We start from the raw sequence: 15,498 nt of genomic DNA on the forward strand, positions 1-15,498 counted from the left end.
ACTATTGTTCATATTTTTCATAATTCTACATGTGTAACATCAATGATTGTGCCCAATGTATCTGTGCAAGTGCACTTTCTAAATACTTTCCTAAGCAGATCTTGAAATGATTGTAAACTTTATCAAATTGTAAATGTAAATCACATGCGGGTTACCCTTGTAATAGATGAAGGCTGGTAGAATGTTATGGCCCAGATCTGGTGATGGGTATGGTGATGGAGAGGCACTATGTCGATGGGGGTCCTGGAAATGGTGGTAGTGGCAGTAGGCATTCTGGCTTTATGCCGAGCTCAAACGTGCCTTGTTCCAGAGGCAAGAGATCCGTAACCAAGTATTGCTTAGCTTAGCCCATGGCAATCCCGATAGCCATGAAGGTTGGTTACAGATGATTTAAGGTTGGGGTGTCTCCGACGACGGGCAACCTGTGCGGAAGACCCCTCCCACCTAAGACAGGGGTTCAAGGTCCCCCAAAGACGGGAAAGGGAGGGTGACCCTACTTGACCTAAGCCAGGAGTGCCTCATTTGAAAATAAAAAGGGGTGAATTGTGGGAACACCAGACCTTGAGCAGAGACCCACTTCCCCTTCTGCCTGGGAGTAGGCAGCTGTAAGACAATGTTTAGTAAAAACATGTTTACTAAAAACGATACAATAAGTTCCTGGAAAAGGCCTTCCCACGGAAATTGCCCTGACCTCGACCTTGTCAAGAGACTAACCGCACCTTCAAACCCACACACATCCACCTCTGGTGTCAGAGCAGAACCAGCCAGGGTAGAGGAGAGAGCAGAAGCTTCTCTGGTGGGAGCTTTTCTTAGGAGGTTTTCTTGAACCTTTTTGGAGCCTGTTTAAAGTTTTCTTTATATCATTGAACGAGTCTCTGTGTTGTCAATCCCCGACACCCTCCGCACGTTCTCGGACACAGGCCGCGCAGCAGACGTGACAGTTTCCAGTTTCCATTCTTTCTCCTCCTTGCAGATAAAGATATAAGCTCTCAGCTACTGTTCCAGTGCCAATCCTGCCTGCTCCCTGCCATGATCCTTGCCAGGAAGGTCATGCACGGACTCATCCTCTGAATCTGCAAGCTCCAATAAAATATTTCTTCTGTAAGTTTCTTGGTCATGATGTTTTTGCTAGCTTTTACTTATGTTTTGATGGTTATGAGAAAACCAGTGAACAAAAAAATCTTAAGTTTTATTTATAATTCCCAGTGAAAATGCAGCAGACCAATTGACCATTTCATTACCATTAATTCACTGGGGAGGTGAGTGTGACCGGTTGCCAGTGGTGACTCTTGCTGACTGCCTCTCATTGGAGCAGCTTTGGCTTTGCCCCCATCTAGCTGCTGGGAGAGCATTCACAGTAGACCGGAGGTTCTTGATGATCTCATCCGTGAGGCTGTACAGAATATACCCTCAGTGCTATTGTCAGTGAGGTGTTGCCATCAAGCAGCCTTGGTGTTTTGGGATTGGCAGTTTCCACTACTATGTTGTTGCAGGATGGAGTTTGCTGTAATGAAAGACACTCCAGGGCACATACCTTTGTCCACTGGTTGCATCCATGGAATGGTTAATGTTAAATGTGACCTCAATGAAATCTGGATTCACCTTGGATGCAGACCTCAGGGCATGATAGAAGGAGATTATCTGGATTGGGTTAATGATTTTTGAGGACCTACTCTCTGTGCTATCCATGGACTAGGATTCAGGTCTGTGTGAGGTGGAGGTCACATGAGCACAAGCATTCACTGTTCTCTGCTCCCTCTGTTGCCACAAGGTTACCAGACACTGCAAACTCCATGATCTCAGACTTCCATGTCATGATGACTTGCTCCTTTGAACTGTGAGGTGAAATAAATCTTTTCTCACTTTAGCTTCTTTGGTTATGTATTTTATTTGAGCTACAAGTAAAGTAACCTGAATAGAAAATTTATACCATTGCTGTAATAAACCAGATCATGTGGTTCTTAGGCCTTTGGAAGTGTTTTGCAGCTGGGATGTGGAAGAGTTTGGTATTTAGGGATTTTCTATGATGAGAGCAGAGATCATGGGGGACATTCTGGTGGAAGCAGGGAGGACAAGAATGCTGAGAGCAACAGTGGAGGTCAGATCATGACACTTTCAGAGAGTATCAGGTTTCTATTGGGAACTGTACAAAGATCTATTCCTGTGACAATTTGGCTAAGAATCTAGTTTCATTGTGTAAATGTCCTGAATATGAGTGAAGCTGAATTTAAAAAAAGACTAATTTTGGCAGGAAAAGTTCCAAGACAGGAAACATTCACCCTGATTTAAAAAAATCGTCTGTGATTGTTAGAGGTCACCATCACTGAAGGGGAAGCTGCACTGCACTGTGGCAGTAGAAGGTGTCCTGAGCGCAGAGTCTCACTCTTCGCAGGTTTAATCTAGTGAGGATCCAAAGTGTGTTAAAGGCAGAAAGCCTTAAGAGATGGTGTTCCCTGTTCCACAAATGTAAACACCCAAGGAAGTGTTTCCATATGGCCAGCACATCATACAGCTGTTGTCTAAGGCAGCAGGGCTGGACGGCATCTCAAGTTGTCAACAGAACTTGAAAGTGTCCTCACTATAGTTTTTAGACATGGATGATGCTAGATTGATGGGTCACTGAGTCATGCTGCACAGTTGCAGATAGCAGCTGAGGTGAGGCAATGCGCAAGGAGGTCTTAGGAGGTCTTAGGAGGTCATCTATGAGCCTTTGAAAATGAAGTCTAAGGTGGAATGGAAATCCTGGATAATGCAGAAGGCAAAACCACATATTTTATCTTCTGCTGAATGAAGCTATAGTTAAGGAGTAGAGACATGGCCCAAGAAAGAGGCTATGCATACTTCACGTGGTAGAACTGGAGGGGTGGATCTACCTTTGGACTTCTGTGAATAATCTCAAAAGCTGCGTGGCTGGACAGGAAGCTGAAGGATTTGGTGTTCATGATGATGAAGTTTTGCCTTGCTGTGGTTTGATCAGTCCTTGGTATTTCCTGATTCCTCGGTTTTTGAATGGCAGTGTTTATTCTGTGACATTGAATGCTGAAAGTATGCACCTTGTTTTTTATTTATTAGGAGCTCATAGTGAAGAGATTGCCTTGAATCTCAGATAAGTAGCGGTCTTTGTGGATTTTAAAACTGTTGGAATTATTAAAGAGTTTGGGGACCTTTGAAATTGGAGACATCAGGTATAAAGTTAGGATGTAAAGTGATGTGCTTGGGTGTCAAGTTGACAATGGGTAGAATGGTGATGGTGGATGTCACTTGTCAGCTTGATGCAATCCCTGCTAATGGAGGCACCACTCTGCAATCCACAATTTCTGTTCTTTCAGCACTGAGTTTGCTTCCAACTTGCACCATGACAGACAGTGATGCAGTGTATGTCTTTCAGCAGGGAGCATTTCTATTTCTGCTTTGGACTCAATAAGCAGCAAAGAGTGAGACAAATAAAGACCTTGCTACTCCAGGAAGTGGTACAACTTGAAATTTCAGTCAGTGATGAGAGGTAACATGTTTTTTTCAGATGGAGCTCCCAGCACTAAAATGTCTCCTGTGTGCCTGTTTGGGGACTTGAAAACCTTCCTTTACCTACGTCAGCTTCAACCCCAACTCCAGATCTGGCACAAATCCATTCTTTGTGTTTTGGCAACTTTGACAGAATCTAGGAAGATGCTGTACCTGTTCATCTTCCCTTCTTGCTAGGGTAAATGTTAGTCAAGACCTTCCCAGGGCTTGAATGGAATGCGGGGTGCTGGAGTTTTTATTGGTATTAACAGAAGTTTACACAAACATTAAAATATTAAGTTCTTTCATATTTCTCATTTTAGGTTTTAATACAGAACCCTACTACATATTTGTTGATATAAGTCATAATTTTCTTGCCTTAGCCTCCCAAATTCTGGCATTACATGCCTGTGCCTCCACCGGGCCCTGTGACTGTCCTTCCTACATGTATTACTGCTTCCATGCTCTGTAACACAATCATTTTCTTTCAACATTCCAGTGGGGCAACCGTCTGATCTGAGAGTGGGAGTAAGAAACGGAAAAGGCGGTGACCTGCAGAGAAGAAGCTTGAGTGGTGACTGGGGTAAGTATTGTTGGGGAGACCAGGAACTCTGTGTGGATCTGCTGGATTGGCCTCATTAGACACACTAGGAAGGCACCACCTGGGGAACAGTGCTCCTGGGTCAGTGTCAGGGGTTTGGGGCCTCAAGTATTTATGGATGTCACTATTGTTTATATTTGTTTTGTAAGTTTTTTTCCACTGAGTCCCCCTTGGTTTCTTCATCTTCATTGTTTTCTTTTTGTGTGCTTGCCATTAAATATGACTACCTTTAACCTAGAAGATGCTTAACTTGTTTTCTATTCACTGTTCTTCAACTGGCTGGAGCAGCATGTGTTTCTGTTTTACTTCTCATGACTTCTTCAGCTGTTGTGGTTCACTTCTTATGACTGCTCATCACTTTTATACCCTGAACAAGCACCATCTTCATTTGATGTGAGCTGGATTCTCCTGGTCTCTATGGTAGGCTTACTCCTGAACTCTTTTGAGGCAAGAAAGAAGTCAGTCTCAGTAGCCAGTTGTACAAAACCTGCTTCCTTGTGGTTGCTGTTGTTCCCCCCCCCCTGCTTTTTAGGCAGTTGGGCTGTATAGTTTAGCCTGCCCTTCAATTCTAAATTATCCTGTCTTAACTTCCACAGAGCTGTAGTAATGGCTTTCTATATGAGACCTTTCACTGGTAGCCTTGCATTTATTAAAATATCTTCTGAAAGACTTTGGAGATGACTGAGGTTGGGCTACTCTGTGAGCCTCCCTCTTTTCTTAGGAAGGCCCTCTTCCGTGGCACCAGCACACAGATGGAATCTATCGATATCATTTTCTCCCTCCTGCAGCAGTGTAATAGCTTACAGTGTTGGTAGACCATGGATACCCAATGATCTTCTTAGTTTCCTCAGTCTTCCTTTTGCATCAGTCTGTTCATATTGCACTATTTATTCTTGGTTTCCAGCTGAGTTCTTGAGAGATATGGCATGTAAAAAGCACTTAATAGAAATCAGTTAATATTGTCTCCAAGACATCACTTTCTGCTTAGGAAACTATTATGTAAAACAGAAATAAAGCCAAGTGGGAGACACGTACTTCAAAGATACATCAGACAAGCAGGGACGTCAAAACATCTTAGTGTCTCTCTCCATAATCTATTCTGCCTCACCTAGAACATCATAGACCTTTCCTCATCACCTACCATCCTACACTGCCCTATGTGACCTGTCAACTCCTCCCATTTCCACCCTCCTCCTTATGCTTCCCTTGGTTACCTTGGAGAGTCACAAAGTGAGGGAGGTACACAGCAGCCACAGCTCCCTGCTCAGTCTTGATGTCAAGCAGAGGCCCAGCCACTATGTGACTGTTCAGCAGGGGAGTCTCATTCAGGTATCGACTCCAGGAACAGAATTCAATCTTGATTGTCACTGCCCTTGTCACCACAAAGTGGAGTCCTATGTTGGGACAGTGGTAGGAGCCAGCCACAGGAAGCTGAACTCTAGAAGACAGAGAGGCAGACATAAGTGAACACCAGCTCTGCTCATCTGCTGAGTTCAGACCCAGTGCAGGGCTGGGGACACTGCAGACTTCAGCCAGATGACTCTGAGTTCTGGTTCCTCTGCTGTCTATAGGAAGATCACCAAGTAAGTCATTGAACTTCCAAATGTGTTTCCCCATCTGTACATAGATGTAATGACCACACCATCTCATAGAGTGAGTACTGAGTGATCTAGAACAAACCTACAGGTAACACACACCTGGAGCAGTTAGCTATCCTGTGATGATGATGAGTGTGATTAAATAGGTGTGTGTGTGTGTGTGTGTGTGTGTGTGTGTGTGTATGAAGTTCTTGGGATTAAGCTAGGACCTTGTACACACCAGGCAAGGGCTCTGTTACTAAGATACATCTTCAGGGTTTGGTGTTTATATTCTTAAAGAGTATATTTCCCAAGGATAAGGATCCATCTGCTAATATTAGTGATAAATCCTTGGCCCTGACACAGTGCTTCACCAAGATCTTTAGTGATTTTCTTAAGACTTCCTGTTTGGTGACAGGTGCATGGACAAATGTCATTTCCTATTTGAGTAAGTTAAAGTGACAGTCTCTCTGCCTGAGACAGTGACTGTGACTGCGTTGGAGGAGGGTAACAGGCTATGGAAGACACCATGACTGTGGATATAATCTCTCATTACTCATTGGACTACAGCTCTTGGAGGATAAAGCTGCAGTATGCATCTCATGTTCTCAGCTCCTATGGGTTCTTGGCACACAGTGGAAGTTAGTGAAGCAGGAGTGAAGAGACTATATGAATTTAAGGGAAACCTAAGAGACAGGAGAGACAACATATAATGAGGAGACAGATGCTGTTTATACTATGAATAGAATAACAGCAGAAAGTTCAAATCATGAGCAAAGTTGAGCACAGACTGGTTACATGGAATGAAGGACTGCTGTCAGCTCTGTTGACTTGGTAGTGGTGAGTTGGTCATGGAAGACGAGGTCCTGTCATAACTATGGGGGTGCATAGTGAAGTATTTTTGGGTGAAGTCACCTGATGTCTTGAACTCACAATACTGTGGCAGTGATGACAAAGGAGGAATGTGAGTAGTTGAAACAAACTTGGAAGAATTGTTGCTGGAGCTGAGTTATTGGTCAGGGAAGTTTTTGTACTCTCCAGTTTTGGAAATGTCTGAAAATTTTTATATAAAAGACCCCTATTTTCATAGTACTCCAAATTTTTTATTCCAGTCCTAGTCTTTCCTCTGGCACTGATGACTGTAGGAGAAGACACTGTAGAGACTAGGTGAAAAGTGTGGTTAGTGTGCTGGGGAAAGTCACCTTTTCCAGGCAGAGCTCACTCACCGGTACAGGTTTCTCTCTCTGTCAACCACCTCAGTAGCCACAGGCCCTGTAGGGCCCAAGAAGTCATCTTCAGTCCCCAGTGATTCCATGTGTTTGTGTCCTGTAGAGTCAGGAGAAGATGGATGTAAGGTCTATAGTGTTGCAAATTATGAGCAACATTCCTCTAGAAGACCAGACAGAGGTCACTCTGTTTTATCTAGTCTCATCTCCACAGCTTTCCCCAGTATTGGACCATGGCTGACTCTTTTCCAGGTTCTCCAGCCTAGGTCTTACAGGGAGTGTACCTTCAGTTTTTGTCACTGTTCATCAGATTACCTGCATGCTTTTCATTTTATATATTCATGTTATTTTATTGTCTTTCTGATGTGCTTTTTGAGCAAGCATCCTACCATAATACTTTCTCCCAAGTCAGCCTGTGTATTTTCTTTTTTACTGTTCTGTAAGTGTGTTGATTTTCCTAGCATGTCCTAAGTGGGCATGTTGAAAAGGATAAGGATATACCTCAAAATATAGATGAGTAGGGATAGGGAGATGAGTCCCAGGCAAGCAGCTCAAAATGAGACACAGAGTCCTGTTATAGAGCGGGATGTAAGCCAGAGACTTGAGAAAGGGACATAAGAACCTCCAATGCTGGGAAAGAAAGAAACAGTATTCCCTCTGGGTTCTAGGTGTGAAAGGTCTTGCAAGGGTGGTGCTCTAATTGGAGAGCCTGTACTGTCCCATGTCAGAGACAGTGGCATAGAAATTATTATTACTTCCAGAACAACTGTTGCAGATGTTACAATGTTGTTTTTTTATGATAGGGAAGTTGTACTAATGAAATCTCAACAATATCTCTGCCTCAACAAGAACTTCCCAATGATAGCACTATTTGACATTCTAATGTGGATGGGGGAATTCTGATAACGTTCTACTCATAAATGAAGAGCTATAGACAATTACTACCTGGTAGGAGAGGGATAAAGTCAGTCTTCCCCAGGAAGAGTTTCATAATAGATTATTCAGTCCCAACTGTTCAACTTGAAATATATAGATGACCAACACTAAATGTACTCATCATGTATTAATATATACATACATATACATATATAAATACACATATATTTAACAATAATATTTAAGAAGAGGTTATGAATTTGAGACAGAGTTTGCTGGTGGGACACAGGAGTTGTTGAAGTAGGCAGACTGAGGGCTGGAAAAGATGTAAATAATAGTACTTTTGTATTAAATTTTAAAAAGAAATTTCAAAAAAGAAAAAAAAAGATAACTTTTCCCACAGGTGCCCCATCATCTGCAATCATGATGCCCTCGGTCTGCACCCTTCACATACCTGACTTTAGTCTCTGCTGCTTGAATGAGGACAGGTTATCATCCATTTCTTCTCCATCCATGTTCTTAGTAGGTTCCATCACTCGTGGATTCCTACACACAGATATATTGTTTCCCTCAGATGTCAGGAGAATCCAGGGTAAACAGGGCTGTGAACATGATATCTCAACATAAAATCCAACTCATTTGAATTTGAAATCAGTCCCAGGCTTCTTCTCTGGGACAGAACTCTATGAAGGTCCCATCCTACTGGTCATCAAAGGGCTTGAACAGAGATCATCTCATCCTTTCCTTTAATTTGAATGTGTTCCCCAGTGTTTACTCACTTTACTCACTAAGTTAACCTCCAATGTCACAGGGCTGATAGGATGAAGGATAAGACACAATGAGGTCATGAGTGCTCTGCCTTCATGAAGGGGTTAATGTCATCATCACAGGAACGGATTCCTGTGGCCTAACAGGACTTGTCATTAAAGCCAGCTTGGCCTCTCACTCTCAGACTTCCCAGCTGCACAATCAGATGGAACAGGAAGAACAGTTTCTCTAGATGCAGGGTCCATGCGCTGGCTCTTCCCTCTATCCAGAAGTGCGAGAAATAATCTCAGTTCTTTATGTTAGGTGCCCAGTGTCAGACATTGTGTCATAGCTGCACACAATGAACTAATAATCACTCACCCTAAATGCTAATCCCCTATACAGTACCTTCTAATTTCTAATTTCTCTGCTTTTCGTTCTCTATTCTCCACCTCCACAGACTCCTCCTTGTCCCAGGATGGAGTGAGCATTGTCCTGAACCACTGCAGAATCCTCTGGCAAGTATCCCTGCTCCTTATCTGGTCCCTTCTGGTTCATTTTCTACATAGTTGCTGTCTATAAAAAATGGGTGGATCTGCCTTTCATGGCTGAGGCACTGGAATACCTCTCTTTTTTTCTGGGGAGAAACAGAATGTTCTTAGCATGGATCATCATTCTTGCTGTGACTCCTATCCCCCTCCAGGTCCTCCTGTGTCACCCTTTCCTGCTCAAATCTTGACCAGTGGCTCTCAAGTCACTGTGTTAAAATGTCACTTGGATTGCCTACTAAATCAGATAGCTCACCCAAGGATGCTGCCACACACAAGATTCTGAGTTATCAGGGATGGAGTGGGGCCTGAGAACTTGCATTTCTATGGAGCTCTGTAGGAGTGAACCCCACAAAGCTATCTGCCCATGAGGGAGGGGACATGTAAACTGACACAGGTAGATATAAAAGGAAGTGAAAGGAAAAGGAACCCCCCTTTTCTCTTGGAAGCCAGCCACGCTTCTAACTCCTAGCTAGTGCAACTCTCTCTCTCTGGTCAATAAATATATTGTTTTCCTTATAGCATTGAATATCCTCTTTAGAGCTCCCATGTGATGGCGAGGGAGAACAGGTGGTCTCACACATGGTTTCCTGTTTCTCAATTGAGCTGCTCTCTCTGCTTCCTTATCCTCTACCTCTGCCTGGAAATTTCTTCTTCTTGGATCAACCCCACATTTCTCATTTCAGGGTTTGCCTCAGCTTTGGATGAGGTAAGACAGACCACCACTGCACTCATAGGGTTCCCTGGCACAATCCCATGGACTTTGAGTGAACAAGTGATCCCCTACTGCTGGTATTCCCTAATACCAAATTATGGGCCATGTCTTCCTTGTTCATTGATGTGCTCTCAGACCGGAAAATAGTGTATGATGCACAGTGGATCTTGCACAAATGTTTAATCAATGAATGGGTGGCCATTCTATGTCTATAGAATCCTTGGTTTCACATGTGGCATGACAGCTAGGAAGTTGAGGACAGAAGGAATTCATGGTCATGAACTGAAATTGACTAACCTGGGAGAACATGGGTCTTCAACATAGCCCCTAGAGTTGGAAAATAACTTTCCTGTCCTGAGGCTTTATATCCCATAGTACAGTATGTATGTATGTATGTATGCATGCATGCATATATGTGTGTGCTTGTTTTGTGCACATAATCCTGTGTGTATGTATGTGTCTGAGCATTAGAGTTGGGACAGTGATACCCATAGTAGTTTTTGTTTTCTAAGAGCTTTTCTTAAGTGTGGCTCTATTTTCATTTTCCCCGTGGTTTGGGTTTCCTTGTGGCTACCATTGTCACACTTTATGTACCCAGTGGACTTACCTAATTCACCTTTCACAACTTTTTTTTCAGATGGAAGAACTTACGTGCATATGTTATATTTCTATTTTTCTAAATTAAAAAGATATACAATCTCCCAACACACAGAACCCCTCCTCATTTTGGTCACTGTGGTTCCTTGTTTCTTCCTGGCTCTGTGTGTCTTTCCCATCACCTCAGGACCCTTTTCCCACCTCTTAGCTCTAGAGCCGCCATACAGGGCCTGGGTTGACCAGTAGGAGTTCTGTGTCCATCCTTACCATGTGCTGGAGATGAGCAGCTGTGGATTCTCTGCCTCCAGGGCCCTGAGCTCCATCATCACCTGCTCACTGAGAGGGGCCTGGTCCAGCCTGCAAGCACAAGAGGGGGCTGCTTGTTCTGGGCTCCACCACAGAATCATGAGATCTCAGGGTTCAGGATCTTGGACTCTGTTGTCTGTAGATGGAGCCAGTGAGGGGCCTTAGTAAGGATTCTTCTGGAGGCAAAACCAGGACAAAGGACGGAGAGCATCAGGGTGAGCAGATGGAGATGTGTCCATGACACAGTCTAGGTGGGACTTAGTCACTATGCAGAGAAATCTGAAGTCAGGATAAGGACCTTTGTAACTTTCCAGAGCTGAAATGAGGGGTTGGTCCTTTATAACCCTCCACACGGGTCAGTCATTGGAAGCACACTGTCTCAGGGAAGGAAACATGGCCATAGATGAGGGAACTCAGGTTGACAAAGAGCCAAGGAGTAGCCATCATCATTCCTAGTGGCTGGAGGTCATGGCCATAATCCTAAAGGGATTTTGGACAGAGAACCACATCAAGTTCCCATGGTGAAACCCCATAGGGTTCCAGAGCTTTCCCCAAATCTGTCTTTTCCTAGGATGCTGTCTCCATGTTGGCCCAACCAAGGCCTATTTCTCTATCAGACGTAGGAGAACTCCCCCTGGGCCATTCAATAAAGCAGGTCCTCTCACAGCCTTGCATTCACACCATACTGTTGACCCCACAGCACTCAGCAGAGCTTGTCAATACTGAATCTGGGCTCACAGGTGACCCATGTCTGTCTCTTCCCGCACAGTTTCTGGGGGACAGAGTCACGTGTGTTTGATTGTATCCCTAGGGCCTGAACCAGGGCCTGATGGGAATGCATGTAGTTTGCATTAATGAATGAATAAATGAGTCCATTAGAATATGAAGCCCTGAGCCCATTAGAATAATAGCCTTAACTGGAGAGAGGCTCAGTGGTTAAGAATAATAGTCTTAATAATACACGGTGCCCAACCACCTACGTGGTATTATCTTTATTTTTACATATGTACTTTTTATGCTTCTAGAACCCATGAGGCAGATGTGACAGTCAATTTGATAGATGAGGAAACTCAGTTGTAAAGAATACAGGGACTTGCCCAAGTCATGGTGTAAGCGGCAGAGCTGTTGAGCAGCCAGACTGAGTATGCATTATCTGTCCCTTTTATTTTCCTATGTGTTGTCATCTAGTAACACACCTGTGTCCCTTCCCCTGCCTCCTCCCCAGAGTGAATTCCCAGTCCTTACTTACAGCAGGATTCTGAGGTTGCAGGCAGGATTCCTGAGCCCCTCACATAGCAGCCTCACACCACGGTCACCCAAGTCATTCAGCTGCAGGTCTAGCTCAGTCAGGCTGGATCTGGACTGGAGTACAGGGGCCAGGTCCTCACAGTGTCTGGATGTGAGGCCACAGTTGACAAGCCTGCATGGAAGATGCTCACCATCAGCTCCTCCAGGGCTCACTGCTCTTGGGAACTGGCTCAGGTCTCCCTTTGTGAGCCTGGCACGCTGTGTTAGCAGTGCTCAGCTCTCTGGAGTGCCTTTTCTAGTCTGAGTAGATAATTCCATGCTTCCCACAGCTGAGCAGCAGGAGCAGTGGAGAACAGTGTGGGGACCACTACTCTGTGGTGCTGGTTGTGGCAGAGCTCCACCAGGCCCAGGACAGCTCTCTGGTCTATTTTAAGAGCCATCTGAAGTGACATTCACCAGCCATAGAATAGGACTTGATTTCCCTTGTCATGTGAAATATGAATAAATATGGAGTCCATGGAAACAGAGTAGAAGGTATTTACAAGGGTAGAGAGCAGGAGGAAATGGGGAGATGTTGTCCCTGGACCTGGAGCTTTCTTCCTTCCTGCTTCACTTAGCCTGTTCCTCTGTGTTCTTCAGTTCTCCTGTAGCCACTTCCTCAGGAAGTTTGCTCCACTTCATGGGCCTGTTGTTAGCAAAAGCTAGTGAGGTCCTTGCTGAATGTCAGTCTCTCATGAGCCCCAAGAACAGAGTCCATTTGTTTATCAAGTCTGTCATGGTTATGATCAAGAGGGTTTGGTGAATATGTGATGAATCCCAGAACTAGCTTTTACCTTTCTTCTCTTGCCATCCTTCCATGCTTCCAGGGACAACCCAGGCCAGACTCACCACAATGTCTTTAGGTGACATCTAGGGCATCTCAGGGTCCTACAAAGACTCTGCAGTGCAGAGTTGCTCAGTGGGTTTCCACTTAGGTCCAGCTCCTCTAGGCTTCCTGTGCACTCAAGCATGGAGAAGAGAATCTGCCAACTGGCATTAGTGATTGGGGTCCACCTGGACCTGAGGAGAGAGAGGGAGAGAGAGAGAAAGGGTATGATGAATGTGACTCATGTGTGCCCCATATAACAGATTAGATTTCTATTGCCTGAGTACCAGGACTCCATATGCCACCGCCAGGATTCACCAGCTTGTACATGCTCTTTTGCTCCAACATCTGGGTCCTCTTCTCTGGGTGGTTCCTCATCTACATCCTAATCATGGCATGCTGTGTGTTCATTTTGTGTATCTGTTTCTGAATCAGTCCAGGTGCCCCACAGGGTGTGAATTTTCTTTTTTAATCTACAGTACCCAGCACATAGTCCGGAATAATGAAAGACCTTGGTAATTCAAACAGCCTCGTCATTTTGATGTGAAGTAACTGTTTCCCTTTTGAACAAAATTCTAGAGTCTAAAAAGGAAAACTGAAAAAAAGAGATGGAAGAGAGCTCAGAAGAGAGGGTTGAGAGTGACTCTGTGGTGGGATGTTGAGCATGGCCATAAACACTACAGTGTTGGTTTATTTGTTCCCTATATCTTTCCAAGAGAGGTGGGAAGAAGATAGATAGATAGATAGATAGATAGACAGATAGGTAGATAGATAGATGGAGAGACAGAGATACACACAGATAAAGCATGATAGAGAGAAATTGACAGATATACAGAGAGATAAATTGACAGACATGGAGACACACAGAGTGAAACAGAAAGACAGAGATAGATAGATAAAGAGAGATAGAGAGAGAGAGAAAGAGAGAGAAAGAGAGAGAAAGAGAGAGAAAGAGAGAGAAAGAGAGAGAAAGATAGAGAGAGAGAGAGAGAGAGAGAGAGAGAGAGAGAGAGGAGAGAATGTATCACCATGTCTGGTAAGGCATTCGTTTAATGCCAGAAACCAAGTCTATAAAGGCAGGAGAACAGTGAATTTTAAATTAGCCTAAGCTTCAAACTGCAAGGTGGTTTGGAGTAGCTTTGAGTATGGTATATGCAGCATTTGATCTCTTACACTGTAAACAAAACAAGGTAACAAACTCAAAATACAACCACAAGTACCAAAACTGGGATTAGAGATGGCCAACTTTGAAACAAAAAGTATAGGATATTTTCTTTCAATTTTACAAAACTAAAGAATGACAAGGAAAACAAATACTAAACTTTGAAGGATGGTGTTTTTTAGACACTTTATTTGCTTTTTACTTCATGTGGTATGGTAGTTTGAATATAATTGGCCTCCATAATTTCATAGGGAGTGATAATTGTAGAAAGTGTGGCTTTGTTGGAGTGGGTGCAGCCTTGTTAGAGCAAGTGTGTCACGGGGGGGGGCAGGCGTTGGGGTCTATTTTGCTCAGGATACCACTGAGGATGTCTGTTGACTTCATGTGGCCTGCATATCAAGATGCAACCAGAACCATGCCTGCCTTCAAACTGCCATGTCCTACCATGATGATAATGGATGGAACCTCTTAACTGTAGGTGAGCCACCACAATTAAATGTTTGCTTTCAAAGAGTTGCCATGGTCATGGTGTCTCTTTACATCAGTAGAAACTCACTCACCTGCCATTTTTGATTTTTGACTTTGGGGAGCTTCCACCCCTGTTTGTTAGTGTGAAATGGCCTCCTTGCTAACATCCCTACCTTTACTTTCTCACTAGCAGTCAAAGCCTCATGCTCTCCATGGGGTTGCCCCCAAGCTCCCAAGGCCATTGTCCAGTCAAGCATGCTGGTGTTCCTTGTTTCTCTTTCCCTAACTGATCTCTGCCTCTGTGCAGACTCAGAATTCTTCTGAAACTCCACAGCAGACCACTTCTGCTCGCAACATCTGTATCAAGGCCCTTCAAGGATCACTTTTTATGACGGTTGACACTCAGAAACAACTTATACTGACCAAGAACAGGAATATGATCCACGTCACTAAGGTATTTGCCCTAGGCAATATTAGAAGGCTTTAGTAACCTGAGAAGACAGCCGATGCATTAAGAAAATAATCATGAATATAAGAAAACAGAGATTGTGCGGTTCAGTGTTCCCATATAGAAGTATATAGAGAATTTTTTCTTTTATGCTGTGGGTAAAACCTAGGGGTTTGAGCTTATTAGGTGTGGTGTTTTGAATTAGATGTCACCCAGTAATGGACATTTGAATGCTTGAGCCTCAAGTGGTGGCACTCTTTGGGGAGGCTTAGGAGGTGTGCCTTTGAGCGAGGAAATAAGTCACTGGGGCCTGGAGCCATTTCCCATACACTCTTTATAGTTTCTGCTTGTGGTTCAAGAATGAGCTCTCAGCCGCTGCTCCAGTCAACATCCCTTCCCTCTGCTATGATGAACCCTGATACCTCTGGACCGTAAGCCCAAATAAACTCTTCTATAAGTTGTGTTGGCTATGGTGTTTTATCACAGCAAAAGACAATTAGTCAATAATAATCATCTCTTCTTAGTCCCTGATACTTTGAGATCACATCATACTATGTAGCCAACGCTGGGACTTTTTCCTTGTCTCAGACATCTGAGTTTGGGAAGATAGGTG

Source organism: Mesocricetus auratus, unplaced genomic scaffold (genome assembly GCF_017639785.1).
Source record: "Mesocricetus auratus isolate SY011 unplaced genomic scaffold, BCM_Maur_2.0 Super-Scaffold_100007, whole genome shotgun sequence".
NCBI classification, from domain to species: Eukaryota; Metazoa; Chordata; class Mammalia; order Rodentia; family Cricetidae; genus Mesocricetus; species Mesocricetus auratus.